This window comes from Carcharhinus amblyrhynchos, chromosome 22, assembly GCF_965287045.1.
Source record: "Carcharhinus amblyrhynchos chromosome 22, sCarAmb.v2.hapA, whole genome shotgun sequence".
NCBI lineage: Eukaryota > Metazoa > Chordata > Chondrichthyes > Carcharhiniformes > Carcharhinidae > Carcharhinus > Carcharhinus amblyrhynchos.
Genome location: NC_137345.1, coordinates 44951471 through 44969980, shown reverse-complemented (window position 1 = coordinate 44969980; position 18510 = coordinate 44951471). Strand labels below are relative to the sequence as shown.

The 18510-nt window shown below is 43.4% G+C and overlaps 1 protein-coding gene across 2 annotated transcripts in view; it reads right to left on the bottom strand.

Annotated features, from left to right (window-relative positions):
* Positions 1-18510, bottom strand: part of pacsin1b (protein kinase C and casein kinase substrate in neurons 1b) — a 239756-nt gene that overhangs the window by 192505 nt on the left and 28741 nt on the right. Inside the window, exon 1 of one of the 2 annotated variants that reach the window (XM_080210233.1) lies at positions 3732-3850. The exons of the other annotated variant lie outside the window; for it this stretch is intronic. The gene's annotated coding sequence lies outside the window, so the exon portion shown is untranslated. Of the gene's footprint in view, positions 1-3731; positions 3851-18510 lie in introns of those variants that run through there. 2 annotated transcript variants of the gene reach the window in all.

Below are 18510 nucleotides of genomic sequence, written 5' to 3'. Positions count from 1 at the left end.
ATAAGAGTCTATACAAATAATCCAGAGACAAGACTTTAAAACCTATCATGGCAGCAAGAGAATTTCAATTAGCTCAATAAATCTGGGATTAAAAAGCTAGAATCAGTAATTGTTGCATTATTGTAATTATCCACCTAGGCTACTCATTCTTTTGGGAAGGAAATCTGCAGCACTTACTAGATCTGACCTATATGTGACATCAGGTGCACAACAACCTTGTTGATTTTAAAATTGCCTATAAAGTTGTCTATTTAATTTTTGTTAAGTGTACTAACACGTGTACCTGCCTTGGTCTTTTCACAGTCTAGCATTTTACTTACCACTAGTTTCTAGTCAAAGTCAATGTATTCATGTTTGATTACATATAATCTAAATCTGTCTTCATAAAACACTATCCCCATAAATGAACATAACGTAGAGGGTATAGATAGTAACACATTTCCCACAAAATGGGGTTTGCTAGGGAGGGGCAGGGTTTAACATGGGCAACGTGGCATTCATCAGACCCATACCACAGGTGCATTCTGGGCAGCCCCAGGTGAATGAGGGGCTCCTGAGACCTAATGACATAATTTTGGTCCCAGGACATGTTAACCTGCAACAGTAATGTTGGTGCCTAATGCCAAGCTCACCAGCAGCAAGGAACAGGAGGCCCAAGACAGTGCACTCCAAAAAGGTCAGGTGATTTTAGAGTTGGGGTATACCATGTTAACAGGATCCAAGTGGCTTGAAGTTGAAAACAAGACACAAAGCTTTTCTTTACTGAGTTTACTGACGTGTTCAGTCTCATAGCTCTCCTCTCTAACAACCCAACCCAGTATCCTAACTATCTCCAATGTATACAAATTCAAAAGATAGCTAACAACCATCACCTATTTCTCTTAACCTTAAGCATTAATGTAATGGACACAACTTTAACACTTCAGGAGCCAAGCGAATTATTCTCAATGATTGCCTCAGATGCCCTTCCAACCTCCTCCTGGCATTGGGCCTAACTTACTTAAAATGGCACCTGGGCTTTAGGATCAACTGAAGTCTAGTTTGCAATAGCCAACTAAACACTTCTTAAAAAAAAATCCTGTAGGAGAGTATGAATTTTTTTTAAAAACAAGAAACAAGGCAGGAAAAGTCTCTTATGTCACATGACCTTTCCACTCCACAAGCAAAGCCAGGTCAATGTAAGGGTTAAATGGAATAGAGGAAATCAAAAGCTGATTGAACTGAGGTGGTGGTTGAGAAACACTGTTGTTCAATTTTAAGTCTGGAGGATTCCCACAGGATGGCTGGTGCCTTCTAAATGGCTAATGTGCAAAAATCCAGACCCAACTCCCAGAGCTTCTACAAAAACTCCATAGGGTTACAAGCCCGGCACACCAACTTAAAAAAAGACAGAAAAAGAGGGGAGGCAATGGGGGAAAAGAGGGAAAATCTGCCCTGCAGAGCTTTAACTTTGCAAGCAGCATCAATTGCTTTGCCCCTTCCTCAGTATGCCTCACCTAATGCCAGCCCACACAGCTAAGGTTGTGGGGATTCTTACATAGCATAGACATCACCCCAGGGCAAGTAAAATGCTGGTAGTGGGTGGGAGAACCCCAGCTATTAATTGGTCAGACAAGGACCACGACAGGGTTAGGGCAGCCAAGTTGCCCACTGCCTCTTGCAGTTAAAGTTCAACTGGGTAACAGGAGGCAGTGGGAAAGCCACTTGCAGGATTTTGTGCATTCCATCACCTACCTCACATCACCCACCCCCCATACTCTTCCTTCCCCCTATTCCATTCATACCTATGTCAGGAGGATAAAATCCAGGCTTGTGTATAATAAAACTAAAATGCAGAGAAGTTGCCAACATTGAAATGAAGCTCTTTCACAAGAAACAAAAGCACCACATAAATTCTGCGTCTGATTTCTACTCCCATCTAAACTGATGGCAAAAGGCTCGCATTGCATTTACCAACTCCTCCGCACTCATAAGCTGTTCCATTGCGAGACGTGATTAAATTAAACAGGTGAAGCAGTAGTGCTGCTGAATGGTAATGGGGAGATACGATACATTGGGCTACATGCTATCAATGAAGATGGCTCCACTGTTACAGCTGCAGTTATTAAATTCATGTTTTAGGGATTTGTCAATTGGCTGATAGAGATTGTTTAAATTGTGCTTTGTTCAAATCAATGATCAGAAAAAGGTATCCTCCTACCTCAAGTGCTCAATGTTCATTTCACTGTTGTGCAAAGGGAAGTCATCTGGGCCAAGAAGGTCCCCAAAGTCACATCCCATTCTGTGCCCAATTAGCTACCTTTAGCAAGGACAAATAGCTGGACGCCCCTGGGTATAATGAGCTCAGCAGTTTTACTTGCCCATGTCAGTTATGCTTCTGTGTTTGCTGAATATCTAAATTATGGCTTATGGTCATACAAATTGACAACTATGCCTTTACAGTAAGGTTCCCAACAACACAAAATAACAGGAGGTCCCCGAGAGCATGGGTTCTTCCTCCTGAACATTCCTTCCAGCAGCCTGGAGGCTGGGGGGGGGGGGGGGGGGGGCAGAGGGTACTGACTCATGGTTTGAACTCTGCACCACTGTGCTGTGTTGCCCAACCCTGTCCATTCCATCACATCACTGGCTGCTGCTGAAGCTTTCGTTCAGTGACAGCAGTGTTAGGATTGTACTAACAGCAGTCACAAGGGAACTGAAAGGGAGGGGCTGGGGGCCGGGGGGGGGGGGGAGTGATTTGGCAATTGAGGCTTTCCTCTATTTCACCTCCAGCCCACCTTCAAAATTTCCCCTTTTAACCTGATCTCCCAAACCCTGAAAAATCTCAACAGCTGCTAGCACAAAACACCCCAAGCAAAACAAAAAATACTCTCATATAAGGGACCCACCTTTTACAAGGTTAATGTAATAATATTATTTGCAGAAGGCATGTGACCAGGTATCATGTGGTCAGGTCTCCAGAAATGCCTCCAACCCAAAGTTGCTGACCCTAATGTAAAACCCCAGTCCAAAAATCAGTACCTTCAGAAAGAGGGGAGGGGAAAAAAAAGCTTGGAACTGAGAACAGACTGTTTACAACAATATGTAGCCACATTAGATATTCAACATGATGGAGACTTTTAGTTTGTGAAGATAAAGGCATCGTTTGTACATCGTGTGACATCATTAAGTTTTAGTAAAATATGGGGTACAAATGTTTTGCTGCAATTCTTGTTGACACAAGAGGAGGAAAGCAAAAATGGCTTTAGACATCAGAGCCAAGACAAAACAGAAAGGAGCACGGGGTATTTTTAATACAACATTGTTGGTGATATTTTCATTCACAATTTGCTGCTATGTTATGAGGTTACAGTATTCAACCGATGTGAAATTTGCTGCTTACTCTGCGCCAGGCTTCAGTTTCAAATGACTACAAATATACATTCGTATCTAGGTGAGGCACACAATTGATTTTACACACACACACAAACAGACAGCATCTCAGGCTATTTAAAGCACTTTGTGAAATTTATTTCTCCTCGGAGTGCACACATTGCCATCTGTCTTGTTTAATCCGATGGCTCATTAATCCAATTTGACTGGCAACTGCAAATATTGCGAAAATCACTTCAACGGGTTTTGAAAGATGCAAGAATGACCTCGTAACCTTGACAAATAAAAAAAAGGTTCCAAAGTGGGTGACTATTGAATTACTGCAATAGGATCAGTTTGTCAGGAAAATTAAATCTTACCAGTATCTGGCTCTTTCCTCAGTTCCTTCAAGTGGATTCCTTTGCACCGGTGTTTTAGCTATCAGAACAGCAAAGCAACCCTAGTGACTGACACAGTCAGTGCTCAAATTCAGTTGTGAAGTCAACACACTTTACAATGCGACTGTGAATCCACAGGGCAGCAGCAAAAAAAAATCTATCTACATCCTCCCATCCAAAACCTCTAAATCACCGTCTCCATGGTTACTGACAATGCAGAATACATCACATGAAGCTTTGCGCAGAAGGCTGTTAGCATAAAAAGGAGAAAATTCTTTATCACTTCGGTTAATAAACTTCATCTGTTGACTTAAATACTTAAACTAGCAACTTGGGTCAAACTGCCTCCAACTCCCACAATCCCATAGACACAGAATAGGTTTTCCACTATTGCAGCTGTATAATTCATTGAGGTATGCAGAAGTCTCGCGTTACATTATGAAAATGAACAAATTTATCATTCAGAAAATGCCGCACACCGCGCTATTAACTTTAACATGTGCTCATTATGATACATTTCCAAATGTAACGTTAGAAGCTACAATCTCCAATTTTCAAATCATGTCGATGAAAACAAAATGGATGTTTTGAAATAGTTCCTATTTTCTCAGGCCAATAAGGCAGAGGAGTGTTAATAACACAGGCAGAGATCCGTTAGTGATACTGCGAACCCCATTGCGGGAGGTTCAGGAGACATTATAATTCATTCCCAAAGTCTTTTATTAAAACGCATAGTGGGAAGACCTTGAATGGCAGCTTTATTTCTTCTAAGCCTGGGACAGTGCCAGTGCCAGAGGCAATGATGGCATGAAATTAAATGCTCGATTGACAGATAGTAGATAAACTTCAGAAAAACAAAAACCTTCCAAAAAAAAAACTCCCCTCTTTGGAAAGTAAAGTTATATTCTGTGCCTGGATGACAGCAAATGTTGTACAAGTATCCTCTATAAAAGCTGATATTGATAATAAAAGCAAGATTAGTGGTGTATTTTACAATGCATTCATAACTGGTACAGCCACAAGTACTCAGAGCCTGTTTCAAGACCCATTTTGTTAAAGTGTCTTTATGAACAAACTGCAGCTATAATTCACAAGAACAATGACTACATTTTGCAGATACAAAGCCTGGAAAAAGCTAAATTCAAAAGGGTGAAGTAGTGCTATTTCTCTTTTCAGGAACACTTGAGCCCCTCAAGTATACTCTGATTTCATTTAGATGGGGGTGGCATGGTGGATCAGTGGTGAGAACCACTGTCCAACAGCGCCAGGGACCCGGGTTCAATTCCTGGCTTGTGTCACTGTCTGTGCGGCGTTTACACATTCCCCCCATGTCTGCGTGGGTTTCCTCAGTCCAAAAGATGTGGTTATGTGCAATGGCCATGCTAAATTCTCCCTCAGTGTACCCAATCAGGCACCAGAGAGTGTGACTACTTGGGAGTTTCACAGTAACTTCACTGTGTTGTTAATGTAAGCCTACTTATGACACTAGTAAATAAACTTTCGATCATAACTTCCCTTGACTCCTATCTCCTTGATTCTATTATACCCTTATCTTCCTGCCCTGTATCCTATGTTTCTTTCTCATGCAGAAATAATAAATGTTACCTGGTACTATTTTCAATCCAATTGTTCTATTTTATGATAGATGGGGAGAAAACATTGAGTTTTTAAAAAGGACAGCCCTTCTAGAACAGTGCAATGACATGTCAATGGTCAAAAAACTAACATTTCCTGATGTACATATCCTGGAAAACACAAACTCAATATTGACAATACATTTCTTGCAAACTACTCAAACATCCCTGTACTAATTTTGAGAAGTGCTAAACACAAACTTGGATTTTTAACAGTCATTGATTTCCAGTCATTTGGTCTCAAAAGAATGTTTTAATTTAGCTATTTTTGGCCTTTTTTTGCAATGATCCACTTTGTTCACAGGACTGTCATGGAATCTCACTTCCACTTAGTTAAAAGTGTAAGTGGATTCTCAGGAAATTAAAAAAGGGTCCCAGCATGAAAGTGGATTCTGACTTACCAATTGGTATCCTAGCAATTGCTCAGTTGAGCAGGTTATAAACTGCAAGTCAGCCAATTCCTCAATGCTTTATGGCAGCTAAATAACTGAAAGGTTTTAAATTTTCATCTACTTGCTTCTAGGTGGATAGGGTTAAAAATTGGCCAACGGTCTTTACCAACAACTGGATATTTCAACTGATGCCCAAATCTAAGACATGCATGAGTCAGTTCCTGCCGTCTCCAAAAAAGGGTATATTTATTGTCTGAAGTAGCTAAATAAGATTTTGATAGCATGTCCACAATAAATCCTTCATTGTCTACTGAATAAAGTTTGCACCTACAAACGATTCTCAATTATTCATTGTGAAGTGACAGTAGATCATAACGCCAGAATTCACTTCAGCAATTCGTGGATAAACACATTTTTGGCAACTGTGTGAACCAGTGAATAAAGTAGTGATCTCTCTCGCTACCAGGTAATTGAAGAGTCTGGGCAAATTAAATAATCCAGTAAAGGAGTGTAGGCATCAGGATTTGAATTCAAAAAGGGGTGCCAGTATTTCCTATACCCTGAGCAAATAACTTATTTTTCAATTGGATTTTACATTATGCTTGGCTCCCACCTACTTCCAACCAAATGTACTTGCAATTTGTTAAAAATCTCAGCTGCACTTAAGACTAAAAATCAGCTGAGTTTAACTCATGTACAGCGACAGGATTAAAAGCTCCTGATATTAAGCAAACAGTAGACAGGGTAGATGTATTTGAGGTAGAAGCTGGTTTAAGGCAGAAAAGTTGAGAAAGATGATGGGGCTTCTGTCACTGTTTTAGATTCCTGAACCGAAACAATCTCAGGATAAAGGGGCTGATCACTTAGGACATAGAAACAAGGAGCAGGAATAAGCCATTCAGCCCTTGGAGCCTGCTCCGCCATTCATTTTGATCTTGGCTGATCGTTGAATTCAATATCCTGATCCCATCATTCCCCTCCCCTCCCCCCACCCAATATCCCTTTAGTCCCGAGAGCTATATCCAATTTCTTCTGGAAATCACATAACGTTTTAGTCTCAAACTATTATCTGTGGTAATGAATTCCACACATTCACCGCTCTCTGGGTAAAGAAATTTCCCCTCACCTCATTTCTCAAGGTTTAATCTTTATCCTCAAATTATGACCCCTAGCTCTGGACTCCATATTAGGAACATTCTTTCTGAATCCACTTGGTCTAATCCTGTTAGAATTTTACATATTTCTATGAGATATGCCCCCTCACTCTAAACTCCAGTAAATATAAACCTAACCAACTTAGTCTCTCATGTGACAGACCTGCCATCCCAGGAATCAGCTTGGTAAATCTTTGCTGCTGCACTCCCTCTGTAGCAAGGACATCTTTCCTCAGATATGGACACCAAAACTGCACACAGTCCTCCAGGTTTGGCCTCACCAACACTCTATACAAGTTCAGCAAAACATCCATATCCTCAAATCCTCTTGGTGTGTAGGCCAACATACTATTTGCCTTCTTTACTGCCTGCGGTATCTGCGTGCTTACTTTTAGCAAGGTCTTGCTGAGTATCTACCTCTCTCAATTTACACCCACTCAAATAATAAATCAGCCAGGTTCCTGTTACAACCAAACTGGATAACCTCACATTTATCCACATTATACTGCATCTGCCGTGCATGTGCCCACTCACTCAGCCTGTCCAAATCATGCTGAAGTACCTCTGCACCCTCCTCACAGCTCACCCATCCACCCTTGTATCATCTGCAAATTTGGAGACAATATATTTAGTTCCCTCTTTCAAATCATTTATAATGAACAATGGGGTCCTAGCACAGACCCCCATCATACCCCACCAGTCATTGACTGCCAAATCAGAAAAAGACCCACTTATGCCAACTCATTGCTTTCCGTTTGATAACCAGCTTTCTATCCATCTCAAGACACTACCCACAATCCCATGCACTTCAACGTCACACAATAGTCTGCTATGTGAAACATTGTCAAAAGCCTTCCGAAAGTCTAATTAGACCACATCCACTGGTTTTCCTTGGTCAACTGCATTGAGATGAGGAGACATTAAAGATTGTGAATCTTTGGAATTCCCTACCCCAGATGGTTGCAGATGCTCCATTGTTGAATAAATGCAAGGCTGAGTGGATCAATTTTTAGTCTTTCAGAGAATTAAGGAATATAAGGCATGAACAGGAAAATAGAGTTGAAGCCCAAGGTTAGCCATGGTCACATTTAATTGTGCAGCACAATGGGCTGTAAGGTCTACTCTTGCTGCTATATCTTGTCTCCTTATATGGCCACCCACCCAGTATTATTGAACAAATGTTACAGTATACATCTCACTCAGAAAAGCAGAGGCTATGAGCTGGGATGCAAGGGAATTAGGGTGAAAAGGGACAGCAAGGCCACAAAAAGAGATATATAAAGACGAGGATTCTGAAATGTTTGCACTGAGATATATGGACAATAGATGAGATGAAAAACAAATATTTTAAAATATTAAGCTGTACATTCTATCACAAGCTGTAGAAAGTCTGCAGCAGAACTGGAAATAATTGTAAATATATTTGTGTTTCATTTAGCATAGTGTTGCGATATATAATAGTTGAAGGTTTAAGTGCAGATAGGTACTTATTCTGAAGCCAAAAAAAGGCAAGAAGCAGAATAGTTATGATGAAATTTGAATTAATCTGATTTATTGGTGTTTGACGGTTTTTTATCCCCCCCGACAAGAGTTTAGAAAAACTTTCCTCTCTGACTCCAGTTTCATTCTAGCCACATTTAATATTGCAGGCTGCAGGAAATTCCAGCTCACAACCCCCATTATTGCAGCAGAAAGAGTTTACTTTAATCTATACAACAGCTATCCTAAAGTGCTTGCATCAGTGAAGTGTGGCATTTTCCCTCTTGCAATGATGGAAATTATAAGTTGTGGAGTTTTTTTTTTGACAATCCCTAAGGCAATTGCATTTTTACATTCAGTGCAAAAATGTCTCAGGTTTTATAAACAGAAGGTGACTGTGCAATTTCGCATACAATGTATAGCACAGAAAGAGGCTTTTGACCCAAATGAGCAATGCAGACATTTCTGTTCCACACAAGTCTCCTCCCACACCATCAGCAAAACCCTTAATTCTTTTCCCCTCTTTTAGTGCAATAATCCAGCTTTCCCTTAAATGCGCCTCAAATAGTTCACATGGCAACAAGTTCCACATTCTAACCAGTCAGAGTAAAGGCATTTTTCCTGAGTTCCCTACTGTATTTATTGTTAATATTTTACATTTATCGCCCCTAGATTTGGTCTTCAAGTGAAATCTCTCTACACAAACACTGAGTAAAGACAGTATTCAGGTAGAACTATGCCCCACCCAAAAGCTAAGGTATGAAGTTTTGTAGTGGCTCAAGCCTTCAACTCAGGGAGGAAGGGCTAGGCATCTTTACTTCATCCACCTTCTTGTATCTGGAAGGTGTTGACTCTTAAATGTGATGCTAAAGAAAGCCTTTATGACAGTACATAACTAGAAATGATTTGAATTATGTACAACCATTCAGGGGATGCTGCCAAGTTCTCAGACTCTCCAGAGAATCACAATAGGCAATATAGATATAGACTTGATTTCAGCCAAAAGTCCATAAACACAAACCATCAGATCAGACAGTGGAATTTTCCAATTTGTGCACTTTGTAGCTGGGAGGAATCTGGCCCACTGCAGCAGCAATGGCAGGCTTTTGCCCCATTTTGTTCTGTAGAACTCAACAATGGGAAACATGCCAAAACATTGTGGCAGGTGAATCGAAAGCTGTCCACCACTTCATGACATCACTGTTGCCTTGTCTTGGAGGCAACAGGATGCAGAGAGAGGAGATAGCCCCAAAGTTCAGCAGCACCACCCCGGACTACCCCAACTCTGGCTGGGAGGTCCACAATCACCACCGTGTCTTTGGAAACCATAGTAATGGTAATTATGTTGCACATACACCATTAGGCCTGTGGCCTTGGAGAAGTGGGTGGCAAACCCCCAAATAAGGATCCTGCACCAGCTCATTCCACAGACAATGACATTGAGTGCTTGGTCCTCTTTTCAATTTTTCCTCCATATACCTGTGAATAAGAGAGTTGAGAGAATTATTATATCTGGAGAGCACTCCAGAGGTCCCACAAGACTGTCCCTCAGCTCAGTCCGAGTGCCTCAGATGAAGAAAATGGAAATCGGCAGTCTTGAAGATCTGTCAGAGTGCTCACCCACAAGCTCCACGAGCGCAAGTACACCTTGTGAGACCTAATCTGGAGCAGGCTTGGAGTAATAACCTGGTGAGCATAATACTCAATCTGGTTCACAGCAGCCAGGACATCAGAAATTGCTGGCACTCAGTGGGCTATTGGAGCCCACAGTCAGATGAGTCTCAGTTCTCGGTCCAACATCAATTGCTGGAGCTGCAGCGACAGTAAAGGAAACATCAGGAAAAGGCGACAGGTTGCAGCAAACAGTGGAGCCTTTCAGTGTTCAGTCCAAGGTTATACTGCCAGCTTGCCAACGCACTCAGGTCAACACTGGCAGGATGATGGCTGCTGTGGAGACCTCGGTCCAAGACATTCATCCTACACTGCTACAGTGGTAGCGCCACCTCACTGTCACCTTTGGTAGCATCCATCAGTGGATGAGGGGGGGTTGTGGGGCAGCTCCATCTGCCATTCTCAAGATATCAGCCAGGGTCCCTTGAACAGCCACAAGAAGGGGGACGGATGGGATTGGCAGGTGCAAGATTCCAGCAGTATGCAGCCGATCCCAATCCCCTCTTCCTGTGCCCCTAATCAGCTCCAGTTCCATAGAGCAATGAGATTGGGTGTCCTGCCATGGGGCAGGTGCAAAGCAGCCAAGAGCTCTCCAGCTCTTGACCTTCCAGAGGACACTGGATAAAGTCACAGATAATAGGGCCTGGCAGTTAGCAGGCTGCCTCCACCTCCCCTGTAGATGTTGGGTTAGCACCAAGAGTTAGTGGTACTGTTAGGAAGTTTCAGAAATATTTGGTGTACCACAGTGGAAAGAGCGTTTACCACATTTAATGTGTATAAATTTTAACACATTTCACATCTGCTTTTGTGTATGCTTCCTCTCTCTGTAGCAGTATTGCTGTCAAATCAGTGTCCACCCCCCTCCCACGCCACCTGGAATCTCCTAGCTTTGTTCTCCACTTCCATGGCACAGTGTGTGCCCATTCGCACATTATCCCCAACTGCAGTGTTGCATCATCCTTCATGTAAGGTTTCCTCCTGGGACAGCCAAGTTCACATGCTTTACAGGGTTATATATTGCTAATTCTTGCCTCTAAGATTGAGGTAGATGAGTACTCCCAGCTCATCTGCTTTTAGGAAAGGTTAAGATCTAGAGTGGAAGGAGAAATATTGAAACAGATGTGCTCTCTAATGCAGCAGGAGTTCCAAGCAATGATGCTTTCAGTGCTCATGTATGCTCCTGTGTCCCAATCATGTTTGAGTTTCCGAATGCACATGTGGCAGGCTGACCAATGAATGGTGAGGACCATGCTACTTCAATGTACGTGTGTCATACTCCTCCCAGTCACCTTATAGTCCTGCCACTCATGGCCACATCCTCAAGAGGATATTACCTAGTCACAACGTAGGGATGAAGCAGTCAGCGATAGCGATTGAAAATGGTGAGAAATTGCATTGTGGAGCCTTGGAGCAAACTCTGGAGTGCCTATAAAAGTGATTGAACCAATGCTGAGGGAAACCATTAGATAGGAGTGAGGATGTAATGAGTCTAACATGAGCTCTTTATCAAGTGATAGATATCATGAAGCCTTCCAAGATTGTTGAGTCTTCAAGTTCCCAGGGACAGCCATGACATTGGACTGTCTGTAGTCAAGGGGAGGTATTGTAATATTTGGCAGGCAAACTCTTCTTCCTCAGGCAAGGAATGAATGGAGGTCAACATCCTTAAGTGTGAGTGAGTGCTAGATTCAATGTAATGAGGAGATACACAGGAAACAGTTCTCTGGAACCTTGCATGCTATCCTTGGCAGCCTCAGCTTGAGTGATACCTCTCAATAGGATTCCCGATATGAAGATGCGTTGCGCAGTAGCTGCTACTGGATCGCATGGGAGGAGCCTGGTGACACTGGAAGCATGAAATGATGAGTCTAGCAAGGACCAACACTGCCTCTTGTAGGCTTCTATTGCAAATGGGAAACGTGTGATTAGATGCTGGAAAATGCAACTTGTCTCTGGGACAACCTACTTCAGTTGGCACCCCAGTTCAGAAAGGACATCTTTCAAGATCTCATCATTCTTCAGATTATCAAGACAATTTGAGTGTCATGTGTGAGCACAGAGTGAAGTGAAGTGAATGGTTGAAGAGCAGTAATAGCTATGCTGAAATTCATGTGGGGCTGCGGTGGATGGCATTATCCAGAGGATAATCAGCACTGCTCTTCCTGGATTCTGGTGGTGCTAAGGGCCTCTCTTGCATGGCCTCTTCATCTGCAGCCTTGGTTTTCACAAAATTGGCGTTTGTCCAGCTTGTCATTGGAGATCTGCAGCTCTACCTTAGTAAGAAGTCTCACAACACCAGGTTAAAATCCAACCAGTTTATTTGATAGTAAACCACAAGCTTTCGGAAATGCTGTTCCTTCATCAGGTGTGTGGAAGGCTTTACCATTTGACTACTACTAACTTTGTAATGCCAAATTTTGAAGTGTGCAGCAAGCCATGATTGATCTGAGAGAACCTCTGTGGACTGCATTGCAGTGACCTGCCAGATCTGTCCCAGCAATGGATTTTCAAGATGCCTATGGAGTGCTCCATGTGCCATCATTATTCAGGTAGCGATATAAGCATCATTGTGCCTTAGAGATGCTTTGTGGTGTCCGGATGGCATAATTAGTCATGTCCTTTGTCAGCAACACTTGTCCAAGAAGCCAACCCTGGATGCTGTGTTGGTCAAGATCTGTGATTTGCTCAAGATTTAGGAATTCTGGAAGCGTCCACAAACCTGCAGGATTTTCCTGTTGTGATTCCACACCAGCTGCACACTGAGTGGAAGCCCTTCTAATTGATGTATAGGAATGCTTGCTGCCAGGGAGATTATAGAGCCACACAAGTGCAGTCGATGACACCCTGCACCTGTGGGAAGCCAAAGATAGTTGTGAAGCCCAGTGCTCTGGCTTGCTTGATGTCTTGCAAAAGTACATACAGTTGTATGCCATGGAAAAGAGAGGATCTATTACATTCTGGAAGAGCAAGAGATCCCATAATTAGTCCCTAGCAGAGCCATGGAAAAAGCTACTGGTGTAGAAGTTCAAGGTGATCCTGAGACCTTTGAAGCTTCGTGCTGGCTCATGTCGTTCTCTCGTGCAGACTGCAGGGAGAAGAGCATCTTCCAAGGCCACTGGCAATAGATGGTCTCTCAGTTGCCATGGCAAATCCTGACAAATCAGAGTTACTAGATCCTCGGACATGAAGGCATCAGCATTTTGTGATAAGTGTCCTGTACATTTTGGATCTTGCTACAATTGACATTTCTGAGAGCTTCAACTTCGGTATGTGGATCAAACCCTGTTGTTCCTGAGGGGGGCAATCACCTGTCTTTGGAGCAGCTGGCTCTTGCCATCATTGTCTTCTCTCCCCTCCCTCTTGCCTGTATGCCATAATGGCGCCTGTAATCACTGCAGCATTCATCTTCCTGCAGCATGCACGTGAGAACAACATGAATCAGCATGAGGCTTCAAAGGTCCCAATTCCTTCTGTGATGACTAATGAGTCACTTGTGGATTAAAGACCTGGTAATAGCGCAGGCAAATAAATCACTCCTGAAAACCCAGTATGCTCTCTATCCTCTAGATGAGGTCAGTAGACCCTTTGCCATCGGTTTTGTCAAGAGATAAGATTATTTGGGGCCTGCAGCAGTCACTTCCCATGGGAATGGAGGCGAGGCAAGTCAAGTCACTTGCTGACTCCCCACTTGCTCTGGAGAATTAAAGGTTGTGCCCAAATCAGAATCCATACATGGTGCAGAAAGAGACTATTTGGCCCATCACACCTGCACTGACAACAATCCTACCCAGGCCCTATCCCCCGGCATCAGTTATTTACCCTGCTCATCTCCCTGAGACTTAAGGCAATTTATCCTTACCAATTCAACCTAACCCGCACATCTTTAGACTGTGGGAGGAAACTGGAGCACCAGGAGGAAACTCACGTAGACATGGGAAGAACGTACAGACTCCACAGTCACCACAGTCACCCAAGGCCAGAACTGAACCCAGGTCCCTGGCACTGTGAGGCCACTGTCACTGTGCCACCCCCAGCCACTAGTGGTTAATAGCCACTTATCAGTATTAATCTCAGAGATGTCCTTCATTGATTTTCTGCATTGTGAATAAAGGGTTCATAACCTGGGCACATCGAGTGGCCCTTTACTTGGCCAATGTACTAATGATCCCAAAGTCCTCACCAGCAGTTTGTCATTGGGTTTGCTGCCCCATCACTTTGCATTGAAAGATGGCAGTGCTGAGACCTCAGTGTCAGATCTGCTGGGCCCTTCCAATGCCAGTTGACAAATTCCTCCCAAAGTCCTGGTGGAGCAGGATATTGAGGTTTCTCTACACTCCACGATCCCTCAATACTTACACTCAAATCATTGATTCTGTGACCATGACCCAGGTGGACTTTAACACTCCCCATCTCAAGGCCTCTGGCAACAGTGTGATGTTGAAAACCTCCCCACCAGTCATGTGTGCAAGTTCTCCCCCAACAAACCAGGGCTTCACCTTGCAGCCAATTCGAAACACGTGCCACCCAGAGTGAAGTGCTGATGGCAGATGAGCCTGACAGAGACTCCTCGGTGCCAGGAGTGCTGCAAGTGCTAGGTGAATGATCCTGAAGTCCTGAGGAAGTGTGGCTCACCAGGTTCACAATGTTTACATATTGTTGTGAAAGACGTCAGTGCAGCCTATTAATTCAGTTTGGGGGAAGGATTCCAACAAGTATTAATGATATTCAAAAATATGCTAAACACATTCCTGATATTACACAGCGGTAAAGTTACTGGAGTGTGTACTGCACCATCACAAACCACCTTCACAATGTTTGCTGCTTGGGATAGTTAACGCTGCTGCCTGCCAGGGTACCTGTCACAGAGAGCAGCAGAAAACCCCACCGAGAAAGAGTGGACAGTATTCCTAACCCAGGTGCACCCCCCACCCACCCCGAGGCTTACTGGGACACCTTTCAGTGTTCAGCCAAGGTGGGCAAACTTGGTTGAAGATGAAACTTCAAACTTTCCTCTTTCATGTGGCTCATTAGGCCATCAGAAAGGTGAACAATACAGGATTGAGGCTAGTCACAGGCAGCAGGATGGCACAGTCGTTAGCAGTACTGCCTCACAGCACCAGGGGCCCCAGATTCGATTCCCAGCTTGGGTCACTATGTGGAGTCTGAACGGTCTCCGTGCCTGCATGGATTTCCTCCAGGTGCTCTGGTTTTCTCCCACTCTGAAGGAAACTTGTTGGTTAGGTGCATTGCCCCTGCTAAATTCTCCCTCAGTGTACCCGAACAGGTGCTGGAGTGTAGCAACCAGGGGATTTTCACAGTAACCTCACTGCAGTGTTAATGTAAGCCTACTTGTGACGATAATAAACAAACTTTAAACTCATGAAAGGCATAAAAAGAAACAAAACACAACAGTGCTTAGGTCAGGTATAAGTATTCTAATAACCACAACATACTGCTCTTCGTTGCTTTAATAAAGAATTTGTACCTTACCTCAATGAAGCTTTAGCAATGGTGTAATCCCCAGACAGCTCAGTGAATGAGCTTTGAAGGAATTAACTGTACATTCCTCACACCAGTGACAGGGAAGTTCTAATCCAGTAATAACCACAGAATCAGAGTGCCAGCAGGGACACCCTGTAGATACTGTTAACCCTGATGTAAAGCCAAGGTTATTGTCCTGACAAAATCTGCAATCCACAGGTCCAGGATGTTAAAGATCTACAGTTCAGGATTGCTCAGACACTTAACTACCTTTTGAATCCCACCTCCCAGTCAGAAGGTGCTCAATGCCAAAGTATGGCGTCTAGAGGATGGCTGAATGCCTTCTGTTGACCAGTGGACACACAAAACTGGATTTGACTTTTTGGTTTCAGATTCTAGCATTTGCAGTAATTTGTTTTTTGATTTTCCTGATATTATTGTATGATAAAAATCATGTTGGGGTTAATCCCTTGAGTATTTAGCCTCCTCCTGCATTCATGAGATGGGGATGGGAAAACGTGAACATATCCCAGTCGGATCAAGGCAAAATACTGCGGATGCGAGAATCTGAAATAAAACCAGAAAAACGCTGGGAAACCAACGTTTCAATGTTGCCTCTTTTCTCTCAGATGGTGTCAGTCTTGCTGAGATTTTCCAGCATTTTCTGTTTTTGTCCCATTGGCCAAACATCAGCCAAAATTTTTTTCGACATCCAGAACACATCTGAGAACTGGAGATAAAGAATGGGAAAATGAGTGGTTAAATTCACACCAGGGAAATATACAGTTGGAAGAGGCTCACGTAGTGTGACTGCAGCCAACAATAGCAACAAGGCAGGAATCAGTAGAGATCAAAGCTGGACATTTTAGTCCATGCTGAACTTTGCTGCACTGGTGCTTATAGCCATTAGGCCCTGAAATATTCATTTCCTTCTGGCATGTCTTCAAGTTGGGCGGGGGGGGGGGGGGGGGGGGGGGGGGGGGGGGAGGGGGGGGAGAGAGAGAGAGAGAGAGAGAGAGAGAGAGAGAGAGAGAGAAGAGAAAGAGAGGAAAAGAACAGGGTACCCCTTCTCCACAAAACAAAATTTTCTATGGACAAGATTTTCCTGATGGCAAGTGCTTGGCGCAAAAGCCCACAACCATTTCATTTTCAGCTGAGCTCCAATTGGCAGAGGATGGGACTTCTGGCTGTCCTTGGAAGGAGGTCCTGCTTTGGAGAACTGTCAGCCAATCTGACTGCCTTGACAAGGTTGCCAGGCACGATGCTGGAGTGGCCAGAAGAGGTACAGCAGAACTCTGCCCAAGTCCCAGGACTGTTCTCACTAAGTCCTAAGAGCAGGAAGGCGGGGGCTGCCCCATGAGGGTGGGGAATCTCCCAGGTCCCAGAGAGGAGAATGCCCCATATCTGAAGGGGCCTTCAGAGATGCTCCCTCCCACCCCTTCCTGCCCAAGACGGCAAATGGTTTATTTTTCTGTTTTCCACCCTGTTCTGACCCACACCCACCCGCCTAAAATTGAGGCTGGGTGGGAAAGGGCCCTTAAGTTGCCATAAATAGGTACAAAAGGCCCTATTTGTTCAATCATGTAATTGTGTCTAGGTTTGAGAGTGCAGGCCCCCTGAAGGAAATCCCATCCGTTCAATTTCACATTCACTCCTCATGCACGCATCCCCCCCCACACCAAACATGTTTTTGATCACAATATGACTTTTAATACTGGGTTCAATGCTTCAGGAACATAGGAACAGGAGTAGCACTAAGCTTGTCCCCCACCACACAGAGATCATGGCTTATCTGTCACCACCTCTCACTGCCTACATTGTTAAAAAACCTTAATTACTTTACCTGCAGTATCCTGGAATTCTTTCTGCCTAACTGTTTGCAGTCTGAACAGTTCTTACTTTGTTCCTGCTGACACCATTTGGCACAAATCTACTCACCAGCCAATATGTTGCCTATTGTCAGCTTACCTTTGCTTTTAAGTTATCAGCCATTCTATACAATAGAGCCATACTATGCAATCACAGTGCTGTGGTGTACTCAGTGTTGCTGTTTGGTCAATAGTTTCCCTTACAATATCCCAACTCACTCACTGCTACATTATTCAGTATACAGATTCTCAACTGCATGAGGTTGATTTCTTTTCCCCCCCATGTTTGTAATCTTTCTCAACTTAAAGACTTGTTTTGCTGACATCAAGGACCAATATTTTAAACTCTATCCGACTAGATGTGGATAGACAGTGTCAAAACTCACTTAGGAACCTTCTGATCCCAACACTCAGGCTGGATTGAAAAGACTGTACTGCACCACCCAGAGATAGATTGCTGGATATGAGTACATCACTAAAACCATGGGGGAAAAAAAAAGAGAGAAAGAGAGTAAAAAGGAGAGGGAGAGAGAGAGAGAGAGAGAGAGAGAGAGAGAGAGAATGAGCGCAACAGTACTTGCACACTGTTCCCTATCACATCTTTCTCAAAGGGCACAATTACTATACTTCCAAATGCTGCTATTTCTCACAATATTGCCACTAACACTCTCAAGAGCATTACTTCCATCGAAACATCATCAGACTCTCGTCACCTCAGCTACACAATGTGGGAAAAGGAAGTGTCATAAAGCTTGGATTTGAATTCTTAAAATACTGTTGAATGAGATTTTCCAATAGTTTCCTTAATTGTGTCAGACATACTCCATCACTGATGGCTTGCATTGTTAAACTAAGTGGTTTCTGGAACATCTGCTTATAAATGCAATGCTACTACTTACAAGGACTGACAAGTCCACAGTCTATAATGATCTTGCAGAGTTAAAATAACTTACTACCGACCCATCATTTCATTATTCTGTCTTCTCTCCTTCCTGCCTGGGGCAGAGTTTAATCATCTGAAGCAAACCAGCAGGAGCTGGAGGTTGCACCATGGGGCATACAAAATCAACCTAAGCTGAGTG